This window comes from Lactuca virosa, chromosome 1 (genome assembly GCF_052849685.1).
Source record: "Lactuca virosa cultivar CGN04683 chromosome 1, Lactuca_virosa_CGN04683_v6, whole genome shotgun sequence".
NCBI classification, from domain to species: Eukaryota; Viridiplantae; Streptophyta; class Magnoliopsida; order Asterales; family Asteraceae; genus Lactuca; species Lactuca virosa.
In genome coordinates this window covers 143,464,258-143,476,845 of record NC_136426.1, presented here as the reverse complement: position 1 = coordinate 143,476,845, position 12,588 = coordinate 143,464,258, and the positions used below count along the sequence as shown (strand labels likewise).

General features: G+C 36.8%; 1 non-coding gene across 1 annotated transcript; it reads left to right on the top strand.

The window, feature by feature from the left end:
* Positions 1-4,363: 4,363 nt before the first annotated feature.
* TRNAG-GCC (transfer RNA glycine (anticodon GCC)) lies at positions 4,364-4,434 on the top strand. Its single transcript has one exon. It is a non-coding gene; the product is annotated as a tRNA-Gly (tRNA).
* The last annotated feature ends 8,154 nt before the right edge of the window (positions 4,435-12,588 follow it).

Genomic DNA, 12,588 nt, shown 5'->3' with positions numbered 1-12,588 from the left:
GAGAGGTATTGGATATTGCTGGGAATTTTACAAAGAGCTTAATGCAACTTTTCTGATTTAATTAAGAGTTTGTTTGATTAGACAGTAAAAAGTTAGGGTTAATTGAAGAGCTTGTTTTGGTTAACTAAATAAGGTAAAAGAGAAATTACTAGAGCTTGTTAGTTTTTCTCAGTACCAGCTTAGATAGAACGCATCTCAAATAATCAGATATGGATCAGTTGCATGATTAGGAAAGTCACAGCAGAGCTGAAACCATTTTTATTATTGATTTTCATTTACTTTATTATCACTGCATTTCTAGTTATTAGTTTTAATCAAAAACCCCCCTTTTATATTATGTTTCTTGACTAGATGTGCCTGATGCAAAAAGGCATTGACTTTTAGGCTGTGTCCCTAAGGATTCGACCCTGCTTCCCTGTGCTATATTTTTAGTGCAACCAGCAGTGATAAATTTATTTGTTTAATACGTGCGCGACAGAGTGTTAACACTTGGGTTGGATGTTTTGTTGCTAAGGTATCTGTTAGGCTTCTGTTGAATAGTTCAGGTGAGTTCCTTCAGTGTACTCATGGGTCGAAGGCACCAATGCTGGACCACTGGATTATGTTTGTAGGATGATAGTTGTCTTTGTGACACTTACTGTTATGCATGTATGTGGTTGTTGTATTGTAACTCTTGCTGATATGATTGCATGCTTAGATGTATGGGTAAAATAAACCCGATACCGATTGAAAGAAACCGAAGGGGTGAAATAGACCCGATAGCGGTTGAAAGAGACCGAAGGGGGTGAAATAGACACAGTACTGGTTGAAAAGAGATCGAAGGGGATGAAATAGACCCATTACCGGTTGAAAGAGACCAAAGGGGGGTGAAATAGACCCAGTGCCGGTTGAAAGAGACCGAAGGCGGTGAAATAGATTCAGTTATGTTTTGACTGTTATGTATGTATGGTATGGGGTATTTTGGGGAAGTCACTAAGCTTTATGCTTACAGTTTTATGTTTATGGTTCCAGGTACTTTTGTTTTCAAATGAAGGGCCCGACTTGATCGCACTGCGTCCCCTAGAGATTTATTCCACATTGACTATTTATGATTTTTTTCTGATGTTTTGAGAATACTTTTATTATGACCAACATTTGGGATAATGAATGAATGGTTTTGACTTATTTAAAAATAAAGTTTTTACTTGGTATTTTTGGGGCGTTACAGATAACTCCTTGCTATGCACGTGCAGTGTAAGACACTTGGTGTCGTGGTTTGTTAGACCGGCAGGGTCTTGGCTGTTAATTGTATGATACTGTTAGGAGTTATGTTTGGTTAGGGGTAGCTCTTAAAACTTGTATGGAAGACTAGGATGTAGCTCCTTACAGTGGAGTTTGGGTTGGGCTTGTTTACTCCTTGGATGGGGCCCATTATGTATGGTTGGGCAGGGCCCGCTATGTATGGTTGGGTGGGCTCCGTTATAAATGTTTGGGTGGGGCCTGTTATGTGAGTTGGGTTAGGCCCGTGAACTCTTAGGCTGGGCCCGTTATGTACGATATATGTATATGGATAAAAGTTTTGGTTGCTCAGAGTTGAGGATTATATGTGGATGCGTTGTATGTATGGTGGAATATGTGGTATATTGGGGAACCCACTAAGCTTTATTGGTTACAGTTGTGGATTAAACATTTTGCAGGTAGTTCGACGGGACTGTACACAAGCATCAAAGATGTTTGTTTTCGTGGTTTTGTAAACTTAACTTTGATAATGTAAGGTTTTCAATCAATTAAATGTCTGAGACAAATGTTTAATTTACTAATTTATTTTAAAAATGAAAAATCTCTTTGTAATTTTTGGGACGTTATAATGACAATTTAGACTCTGGATTTATATTTCCTAGTTATATTAAATAAATTGATTTATTTAGTTATTTCTATGATTAAAGCTATTATTATTATTATTATTATTATTATTATTATTATTTCTTACTTATTTATATATTAGTTACTTGATCATTAGGTAGCAAAAATCATATAAATACATTTTTTAGGATTAATTAAAACGTTAATGACTTCTCATTTCTATCAACTTAATTATTCTAATATTTATATTTATCTAATAAGTTTAAACCAAAACAGAATGTTACAATTAATCGTCACTAGTAAGAACAATCCATGAGAATTTTGTCTTGTTAGGATGTGAAATTTTTTGAAACTTTCTTGCAAATTTTATGACAACTTTATTTGTTTATGTTTCCCCAGTTACTAAAAAAAAGCTCGATCTACAAATGCACTTGCTACAAGACGTTCAACAACCCTATTTTGATGATAGTATTTATGAAATGAAAAAATATATCAAAATACATAAATACGTGAAAAAATACCAAAATACATAAAAGTACGTAAAAATACTTAAAAATTCATATAATTTCATAAAAAATACGTTTATATATTTAAAATACATAAAAATATAAATAAAAAGTATATAAAAAACTTTAAAAACTTAAAAAATATATAAATACGTAAAACATATATAAAAATATATCAAAATACTTTAAAAAATACATAAAACATGTTTATATATTATATACAAATTTTGAGGAAATTTGAAAAAATATCGCATTATTTTGATAACATTAACGATTTGATCTCATGACCTACTGAACAGATCAAAATGAGTTTTGCTGGGTTTTTTGATTTTTCTATTAAATAATATTAAAACTTAATCGTTAACTTCTCAAAATAATAAGATTTTTCTTAAAATTTCATAAATAGAATCTAACACAGTGAACACAACATTCAAATTTTCTTTATATACGAAGAAACTAAAGAAAATTGGATTGGTATCCGTAATAATTACGACCCATTTCGGACTAATTCGTGACCTTGTCAAATAATTGAAAATTTGGTTACATGATTAAAATTTATTTTACAAATAATCACTCATTTATTAAAAACCTAGAAAGACGCTAGGCAACAAAGACGTACATCCAAACACTTATTTAAGAGGCATCAACAAATTAGAAAAGATTTCATATCATGTTTGGTTTCATTTATGATTCAACGACATTATGTCAGATTGACTTCCACCAACACGGCAACACATGAATTGACCATATTCAATTCCATTAATTTTTTCTTTATAAAAAAAAAAAACAAACGTCTCTTTCTTGTATATAACAAGTAAAACATCGAACTCATTCTAAGTTTCCAACATATCTTATAAATCTGGCGTGAGGTCATCCGAAGACCAATAGTAAAAAGAACCCACATAATATAACAACTAAAGCAACGTTCGAAACAACGTGAAATACGAGTTTTGACTTTGCACCAGAACCCCACACCAGTGTATCCTTTGGTCCTTCTCTCCATGAGGACATTGATGGAATCTATGAATAGATTAAAAGTAGTCTAGACTCTAGAGTGTATGTTACCTTCTAAAAAAACACAACTTGGTTAAAAAATAAAAGAGTAAATTACACGAATGGTCCCTGTAGTTTGAGGTAATTTGCGCGTTTGGTCCATAACTTATTTTTTTAACTCGGAAGGTCTCTACTGTTTATTTTTGTTGCCCGCTTGGTCCATGTCTTACCTAAAAAGACTATTATGCCCTTATTAATTTCTTTTTTAATTAATTTTATTATTTATGTATTTATATTAATTTATTATTATATATGTATTATTTAAATTATTAAAAATATGATGGGACCACACTCTCCTCTCCCCTTCTAAACCAGTTATTGTATATGTATTATTTAAATTAATGGAAGATTACAGCCACCGGAAACCAAAACAGTGTTGGAAACCTTCACAGCCGCCAGAAATCACCATAGTCGCCCAGATTCTCCTCCGCCAATAACCTCTCATTATTGCCTTCTAACATATACTTCATCCTCTCGTTTCCCCCTTGCATCCAACCTCACCATCTTCCCCATCACATTCTTCTTTCAGCTATCAATAGTCGAAGGTTCTCCTTCCCTGATATCTTCTCATTTTCATTCTTATAACTCATCTGTAAGTTCAAGATGCATCTAGGGCTTTGATCGAAATAGGGGTTTGATACCCATTTTCTTATTCTTGTAAACCACCTGTAAAATGAAGTCTGGTGCGTATGGTTCTTTAGAACAGCCATCGGAAACTACGATATAGGGTTTTGACTTCACGATGACAACTTTAGGTGGTCCAGAAATCGTTCGCTGCACTTGAATCATAATGAGGAAGGAAAGGCTAATATCTTGATGTCTTCTTTTTTGCATCTTGATGACGAAAGGGAAAACGGCGGAGCCACCACCATCAGAAGTAAACTCTGATCTGGTTCCCTCTTCTCCCTTACTGTTACAGAATAGGCAGCTATAGAATCAGCTCGGTCCTTTCTTCCGAAAAAGCGGATATAGTCGAATGGTAAAATTTCTCTTTGCCAAGGAGAAGACGCGGGTTCGATTCCCGCTATCCGCCCAAAATGAAGTCATTTGAATCAAGCTACAAGTCTCGATCTATACGAAAGGCACTGGTTTTTTTTCTTTCTTTCGGTTTCATTGATAGCAGAATATCCTGACTCTATAAGGGCACTAGCGCTTTACTAATAGAATAGAAAAGGGGCCTGAAAAAGTAAGAGGCTGCACTGCTACTCTAGGCTCGCTTCTTCCCGCCCCTTATTGAAAACGAAACTAACGAGCAATTGTTATGTGGTTCCAATTTCTTCATTCCCCTCATTTCATTGGAGCCACCACCATGATTTTTTGGAAATAGATTTCATGATTCTTCTTAATTTTGGTGTTGATTTTGATTCATCAGGTTTGTTCTTGATTTTGGATTTGTTTTCAAGAATCCGACCATGGTTACTGGTGGCTGGTGGTGGATGGTGGTCGTTTTAGCAGGGAATAAGGAGGAGGTGGTGATTATTGGTTATTTTAGTGGTGGTGGGTGGGTTTAATCCGATGTGGGCATGAAAGGTGGTAATTTACTTTGGTGGCATACTCCGTCAAGCAGATGGAAGATTGAGTTTTGAGTTTTAGATTAATAATAAATATACAATATAAATTAAAATATATAAATAAATAACAAAATTAATTAAAAAGAAAATTTATAAGGGCATTATAGTCTTTTTAGATAAGACGGGGACCAAGTGCGCGCAACAAAAACAAACAATAGAGATCTTCCGAATTAAAAAATTAAGTTAAGGATCAAACGTGCAAATTATCCTAAACCACATGGACCATACGTGTAATTTACTCAAAAAAAGAAACTAAGGCTAATAAAACAAAACGAAAAACCCCAAAAATTATACCACTGTCAACTCTTCTCTCATGCTAGACTTTTCATTGCCAAACCAACTAGTGTTGCTAATTTTATTATAAAGTATTCAAATAGTTAATTAATAATAAAATAATCATATAAAAATTGTTTGTGAAACTAAATATTAAGACTTTATTATGGACGTGGTATATATTATAGATTGATGTGGGTGGTGTTTTTTGAAAAGAAGCGCTTTAGGCAAAGCAAATTACAAATTATGTGCTTCGACTGTTCATTAGTTTATTTAGTTATTCAAGTTATTTTGGGAATTTTTTTCCTATAATTTTCTAGAACAGCTAAGGATTTCAACAAAGAATTAATGGCCTATATCGCACCATTTCCAACAAAGAATTAATGGGCCTCCGGCCTACATCGCACCATTTAGCATCCATTTGGCTATTTCCATAATCCATAGTGAGGCAACAAGAGGGCAGTTAAGGAATAAGTGTTTAACATCTATTGGTTTGTGATTATAGCAAACCTATTCTGTGTTCTCTTAAAGAATTCACAGAAGAAATGCCTTGCGAATTATCCTTCCAAACCTATGAGTCTTCCTGATTCAAGAAGCCTTTTAGCTCTTAAATAAGTGTCGTGCCAAAAGATCCTCCCATTTGCTTAAATTCGGATCCTCTTCTCAGTGGGTTCCTCCAAGTCCAATTCCATGTGATTTTGGAGTTGAGAGAGATGTTGATTTTTCACAAATATGCAATTTTTGTTCGTTTCATCCATAAAACGTGAAAATCTATTTTTAAACTTGTGCTTCCAATCCATGCATCTTTCAGAAACATAGTGCTATTATCACCATTGACTTTCCTTAAGAACATGTCAAGAAGGCTGACTCCCATTTCTATCAAATCTTCATTAATTTTAGCAATATTTTATATTTGGACACATAGGTTATCGATTTTTAGCCATGGGGCGGTTGTTATGCCCATTAAAATTGTGAATAGCACGAATGTCTTGGGCCATAAGCTTTTAGTGTCCTTTTTAATTCCCCACCACCATTTAGCAAGAAACAGAAGATTTTGTTTCCAAAGGCACCCAATTCCAAGGATACCTAGGCATTTAGGAGATACCATCTTTTCCCAATTTTATAACATCTCCCCCCCCCCCCCCCCCCCCCCCCCCCCCCCAAAAAAAAAAAAAAAATTCCTTCTAATACTTTCCAACGTGCCGATGTTTTTTTTAGGTTCTTTAAAAATATATAAGTGGTAGACGGGGAAAACTACCAAGTACTGATTTACCAACTTCAGTCGACATCCAAACGAGAGTGTTTTGGAATTCTGATTGTTTAATTTGTTATTGAAACGGTCAACAATCGACTTCCAATGTGTGCTTAATTTCATGTTGGCACAAAGACACTTCTAAGTTAGGCCGGTCGGTGTGCCATGTACAACACACTGCAGTATAGTGCGGTATGCGATAAACACCACACCAACCCCCCAAACAAAAGTGTGGTATACGTTTTGTGTGTTACAGTTTTACCGTTCGGGAAAAAAAACCATATCCTTCAATTCTAATACTTTGTGCATAAAAATATGTAATGTGGTGGGTATGGTAAGGTGTGATATGACACCCACCAGTTTTATGGGGTGAGACAAAAGATAACGTGACAATAGAAAAATGTGGTGAGTGTGATATGACACCCACCAGCCTTAATGAAAAGTGTATCGACTTCAAATTTTAGGAGATTAACCATGGGGGCCACCTCCAAATTTTCAATACCAAAGCCAACACCTTAATTTTAATAAAATTTACATTGAGACCGGAGGCAAGATGAAAACATCTAAGTAGTCTTTTGAGGTTGAGAACATTAGTCACCAAACACTCCCCGATAAACATTACGATCATTGTCATACATAAAATGTGAGAGGTGGGCCCGTTGTTAGGAAGTGTGATGCCATGAAATAAGTGTTTTTCGAGTGTTGTTTTCATAACACCATGAAATCCTTCTATAGAAAGTATGAAAATGAAATGGATCTCCTTGGTAAACGCCTTTGAAAATAGCAAACTCTATAGTTGGTGGGCCATTAACAAGCATTCATTGAAGCGTGCCTAAAAGGCTATAAATGAACAAACCATGAATCCACCATTTCCATTTTATACCAAAATGCATTTTAGTCAACACGACTATTCAAGAAAATCTCAAAAGTATAAAAGTATTTTCCAAATCAACTTTGAACATCATTTTCATTTCTTTCCTCTTATTTAAAGAGCACACTTCATTTATTAGGAAAGAACCATCAATAATGTTTCACCCTTCAATATATGTCGTTTATTCACGTCGTTTATTCTCAATTGACCACCAAAGTAATAACTTACTTTATGTGGTATTTTGGTCCTTAAAGATGGTTTTGGATAGAGGAGAATTCTATCACAAATCATTAGAGAAATACAAGATTATGTAGAAGATTAATTATAATGCCTATATTGTGGATTTTCCCACCACAATGTCCATCTCCAAGACATTCAATGTCTTTGACATCTACAAGTACTGCGTGCAAACAAAATTCGTTTATCTTGAGAACTCGATGTTAAGTTTTTCTCTAGTGAAAGGGTATTGAAGTGGAGCACATAGAATATGTTGCACAAGCATATATGGAGAAATATGATAAGAACAAACAAGGTCTAAAGAGGTCCAACTTACAACAACCGTATCTTTTGATACATCATGAGTTTCTTTATATTTTTAGAAAGCTCTTTTAGGTGGGAGCTCCAATTTTGATTTCCCCTCAAGTTTAGCATGTTTCCTTATTTTATTTTTATTATGTTTTCATGACAAAATATGAGTTTCCTTAATTTTTGTTTTTCATGTCCTATTTTAGTAGCTTAATTAGGGGAATTTCATGTCAATTTTTATTTTCAGAAAATTTGACAATACTTGCTAAATTTAGCTCCTTATGTATAAAGAGATTTCTAAGCCATTTTTGAGGCACCTTAAATTCAATAATAAAATCCTATTTTAACATTTCCTTATTCTTTTTTTTGTTCCGTTTCGCCTTTTTTTTAAATGATAGTGACTTTTTCGCTAATTTGGATAAGATTGACTAAGGGGTGTTTGTTTTTTCTCTGCAGATCTGCGTGATCTCTTCTATCTGCGCGGCGCAGACCACGCGCAGACATAAAGGTTTGTAGTGCGTTTGTTTTTATGAAGCGCGCAGACATAAAAACGTCTGTGTGAGGTCTTCACGACACAGACATGGGCCAACCTCTTCTAAAGTCTGCGAAGTGTCTATAACCTAAAAAAACATGCGTTTCTTTCTGTAACATCCAAATTTTCAAGGCCAAAAATTTTGTTTTTAATTAAGTAACTTATAAAATCATTTACCAAAAACATTGTCGATATCATATCATCCCATAAAATCATAATAAACATGTCTCAAAATCATATCATCAAATAGTAATAAAATCAGAGTACAATCCCATGAATCTCAAAGTGCGGAATCCTATGTGTATGTGTGATGCGCTGCTACCGCTCTGGCTCCTTCCCCTTCGACGAAGAGGTACCTGAAAAGAAACTGAAAACTGTAAGCACGAAGCTTAGTGAGTTCCCTCATCATACCACATACCACATAACATATAACATAGATACTGCCGGGAAATTCTGGGGTGCCCGACCTACCCTGTCCGGCCATTCTGGGGTGCCGACCTACCCTGTCTGGCCATTCTGGGGCCCCGACCTACCCATGTCAAGCAGTTCTGGGGTGCTGACCTACCCTTCGGTCCTAACAACCGAACTTTGGGGACTATTTCACCCCTACTACTACTACCACACATATCATAACATAATCATATTATCAGGCAAATTTGGGGTGCCCGACCTACCCTTCGGTCCTTACAACTAAACTCGAGGACTATTCCCCTCCTACTACCACTATCACATATAACATATCATACTAGCACATAAACATACCAGGTAGTAGCAAACCAGGCAATTATCACAAAGACAATCATCTCCACTATAATCAACTACTAGTGGGTCGGCCTTGGTGCCTTAGACCCACTTCTACTGGAAGGTAACTCACCTCGTAAAACTACGTGTCGAATCTCGCGGAAAGTAGTCTCTAACAGCTGCTCCGATAACTCCCGGCTATCATAATCACATTAACACTCAATCAGAGTCTATAACATTATTTAGGGTAAAATGACCATTTTACCCCTTGGTCCAATTGGAACATTCATATGTCCCAATTCTAGCTTATTAAGCCCAACCCTCTTGTGACCCATCAAGGACTCCCTAAGGGCCCACTAATTGTCCAATTTCTGAATTGGGCCTTATCCCCCAAATGGGCCCAAAAAGTTCCAAGTCCTAATATAATAATTCCAAAGGGTCCAAGCATGGCCCAATAGGCCCAATACTCTAGTTCCAGATTCCCAAGTCCAAAATTATACTTCACAGTGGGCCACGGGGCCCAAAAATCCAGGCCCATTCTCTTAAGGCCCCAAAGCCCAAAACATCCACTATGCATGCATACGCGCGGCGTACTTGGCACGTACGCCCAGCGTACGCTGTCCTTGACCTAAACGGGGAGTTGACCCAGTACGTGCGGCGTACCAGGGAGTACGCCCAGCGTACTGGCCAGCTTCCTTGGGACTTCATTCATGACTTAATCCAGTAAGTCCTTACGTCCAAACTGTAGATCCAGGTCCTTTAAGACCTCATAAACCATAAAGTCATAAACTTTATGTGCTTGCATGCATGGTTGGGGGCAAAACATGATTTTGGTCCATTTAACAAGCTTCAAGATCAACTAGCACTTGTATGGTTGTGGCTTAACCATCAAGATCCGATTTTTACGACCTTAGATGATTCTAAGAGTCCAAAAAGGACAACTCTTATGCTCTAAAACCCTCAATACTCAAGCATTCTCAACAATGGGGTCTAAAGGTGACATAAAATACCTAAATGAACAAATCTAAGCATACAATGGCCAAGTAAGGAACTTGATACCTCCAAAGGGTTAGAAGTGATGCCAATCTCCTGGATCTATAAGCTATTGGTGGATCCTTGCTTCTTCTTCAAGTTCCTTTCTTCCCTTCTCACTAACACAACACACAAACACTCTCAAATGGCTTCCAAATCACAAAGGTACACAAATATGAGCTAGGGTTTTCGTGGTGGCTGGCTATTGGTGAAGGGAGGCTGAACAAACATGGGTAATGTTCTCTATATAGGGATTAAACCCTAAATTTTAGGGTTTAAAGAGCTGCACACTGTGACATCCCCTAATTTCTCGGCCAGAAAAGACTGGTTTAATTTATGCTTTTAAAATAAAATCAGAGTAATCCTTTTAAAAGATGTTGCGGAATTTGTTCGCAAAACAAAACATGATAAAAATTTATCAAAACCTTTCTTTAAGAAATATATATTTTCATTTTATATCAAAACCTCGGGATGTCATGTTCCAATACAGATCAAAAGCATAAACAAGACATTATAAGCCTTACAACAGTTATTTACAACTACTAGCCTATAATCCAAAAATCTCTCATCATCATCCGACTATGCTCGGGGTCCACTACCTGTAATATAAAAAAACTGAGTGGGTCAGGCGTGGGAGCCTGGTGAGCATATAGGGTTTTCAACCCACAATAAATAAATTTATTAATTTCATCAAACAACAATAACCCGATTACCCATTCCTGTTATCCTCACTTTACGTCCCTAAAACAACTATCACAAGGGACCTAGTCTAAGGATTTTCATCGGGTTACAACACTGCTTTGGGGGTTTCCCAGCAATTTATGTCAAATAAGGCAACCACGTGGGGGATGGAGTACAGCAAATGAACACCCAAGTTCATTAACACCTACAAGTTGCGAGCCTGCCAGCGTTCCACTGGACTGTCTAGAAAAGTCTGTGGTCGTCATCCATACTCTGCAAGATGACTGGATCACAATAATATCGAGGCCTCTCATCATTTTATTTCATCACACATCAACTATCTACCCATGTTTTACCCAACAGTTTCGTAGATAAAAATAAATATACAGTTTAAAACTTGTATAAAACATCTATTCAACATCATCTCAAATAAACAAACAATATAATTACACATAACACGTATTTTATAGAAAATACTTCATATCTATGTGTAAGATGAAAGTGACTATACACTCACTTGATTTAACGTTAATCGGGCAGCACTTCGTTTCCTAAAACAGTCGTTTCTAATAAAACTGCAAGTTTTATTGAGAAACCGGGCTCTGCGAGTGTTGAGCTTCAAAACCGAAAAGATAAATTTTTCCGGGTCTTCGGGCACTTCGGAACGTATTTTGGGTGTTTGGTATAATACCGGGGCTTTGGGGGAAGTTGGAATGGAAGAAATATGGGTTTAGGGGTGTAAAATGACACTTTTCCAAAATATACCCGGGAGGTCTCGCACCCTTCTATTTATAGGGGCGAGGCTTCTGATCCAAGGGCTGAGAAGCGAACAGGTGTCAGCAGATGCGAGGGGCAGGTGGCATGCACGTGCGAGGCTCCAGGTGTTGGCTTCTGATTGGACCGAGGTCTATGGTCCGAGGAGTGGAAGGTGGCGCGTCTGCGAAGCTCGGACACCTGGTGCGACACGCGTCGGACGGAGGCGAGGCGGCTTCGGATGCGAGGAGTCACCGGGCACGCGTCCTGCTTCGGTTGGGCCTCCCTTCGGTCGAATCAGCAACGAGCACGTGGCATGCATGCGAGAATCCGGGTGACGTGGCCGAAGTCTGTCCATGCGAAATTCATCGGATTTCGTGTTTTTCTTGATTTTTGAGCCAAAACTTCTAAAATCCATAACTTTCGCATACGGGCCCCATTTTTGACGTTCTTTATATGCCCGCGTAGGTAAAATTACGCTCTACAACTTTCGTTTAGAATTCGTTGGCTAATTTTGAATTTAATTTTAATATTATTATTTTTAACAGACCGGGACAGGAAATTCGTTAAAAATTCATAACTTCTTCATCCGACGTCCATTTTCGTCTGTCTTTTTACCGTTGTACTACTATTGAATAGACCTTCAATTCTCGTTTAGATTGTGTCGGCTAAAAATCACTCGATCTAAAATTCGAGTTTTTAGCTGTCTACTGCTAAGTTGAAACTTAGAAAAATCATAACTTCCTCATACGAAGTCAGATTTGGGCGTTCTTTTTATGAATACTCTCGGTTTAACGAACACTACGACTTTCACTTAGATCACTAAGGATAAAAAGTAGTTTATCAAAAAATCACTTTTTACGTCATTCGGCACCGTGCCGGTTTTGTCGCGAAACTTCGACAGGTCATAACTTCTTCGTTATAACTCGGATTTCGGTATTCTTTATATATCCGGA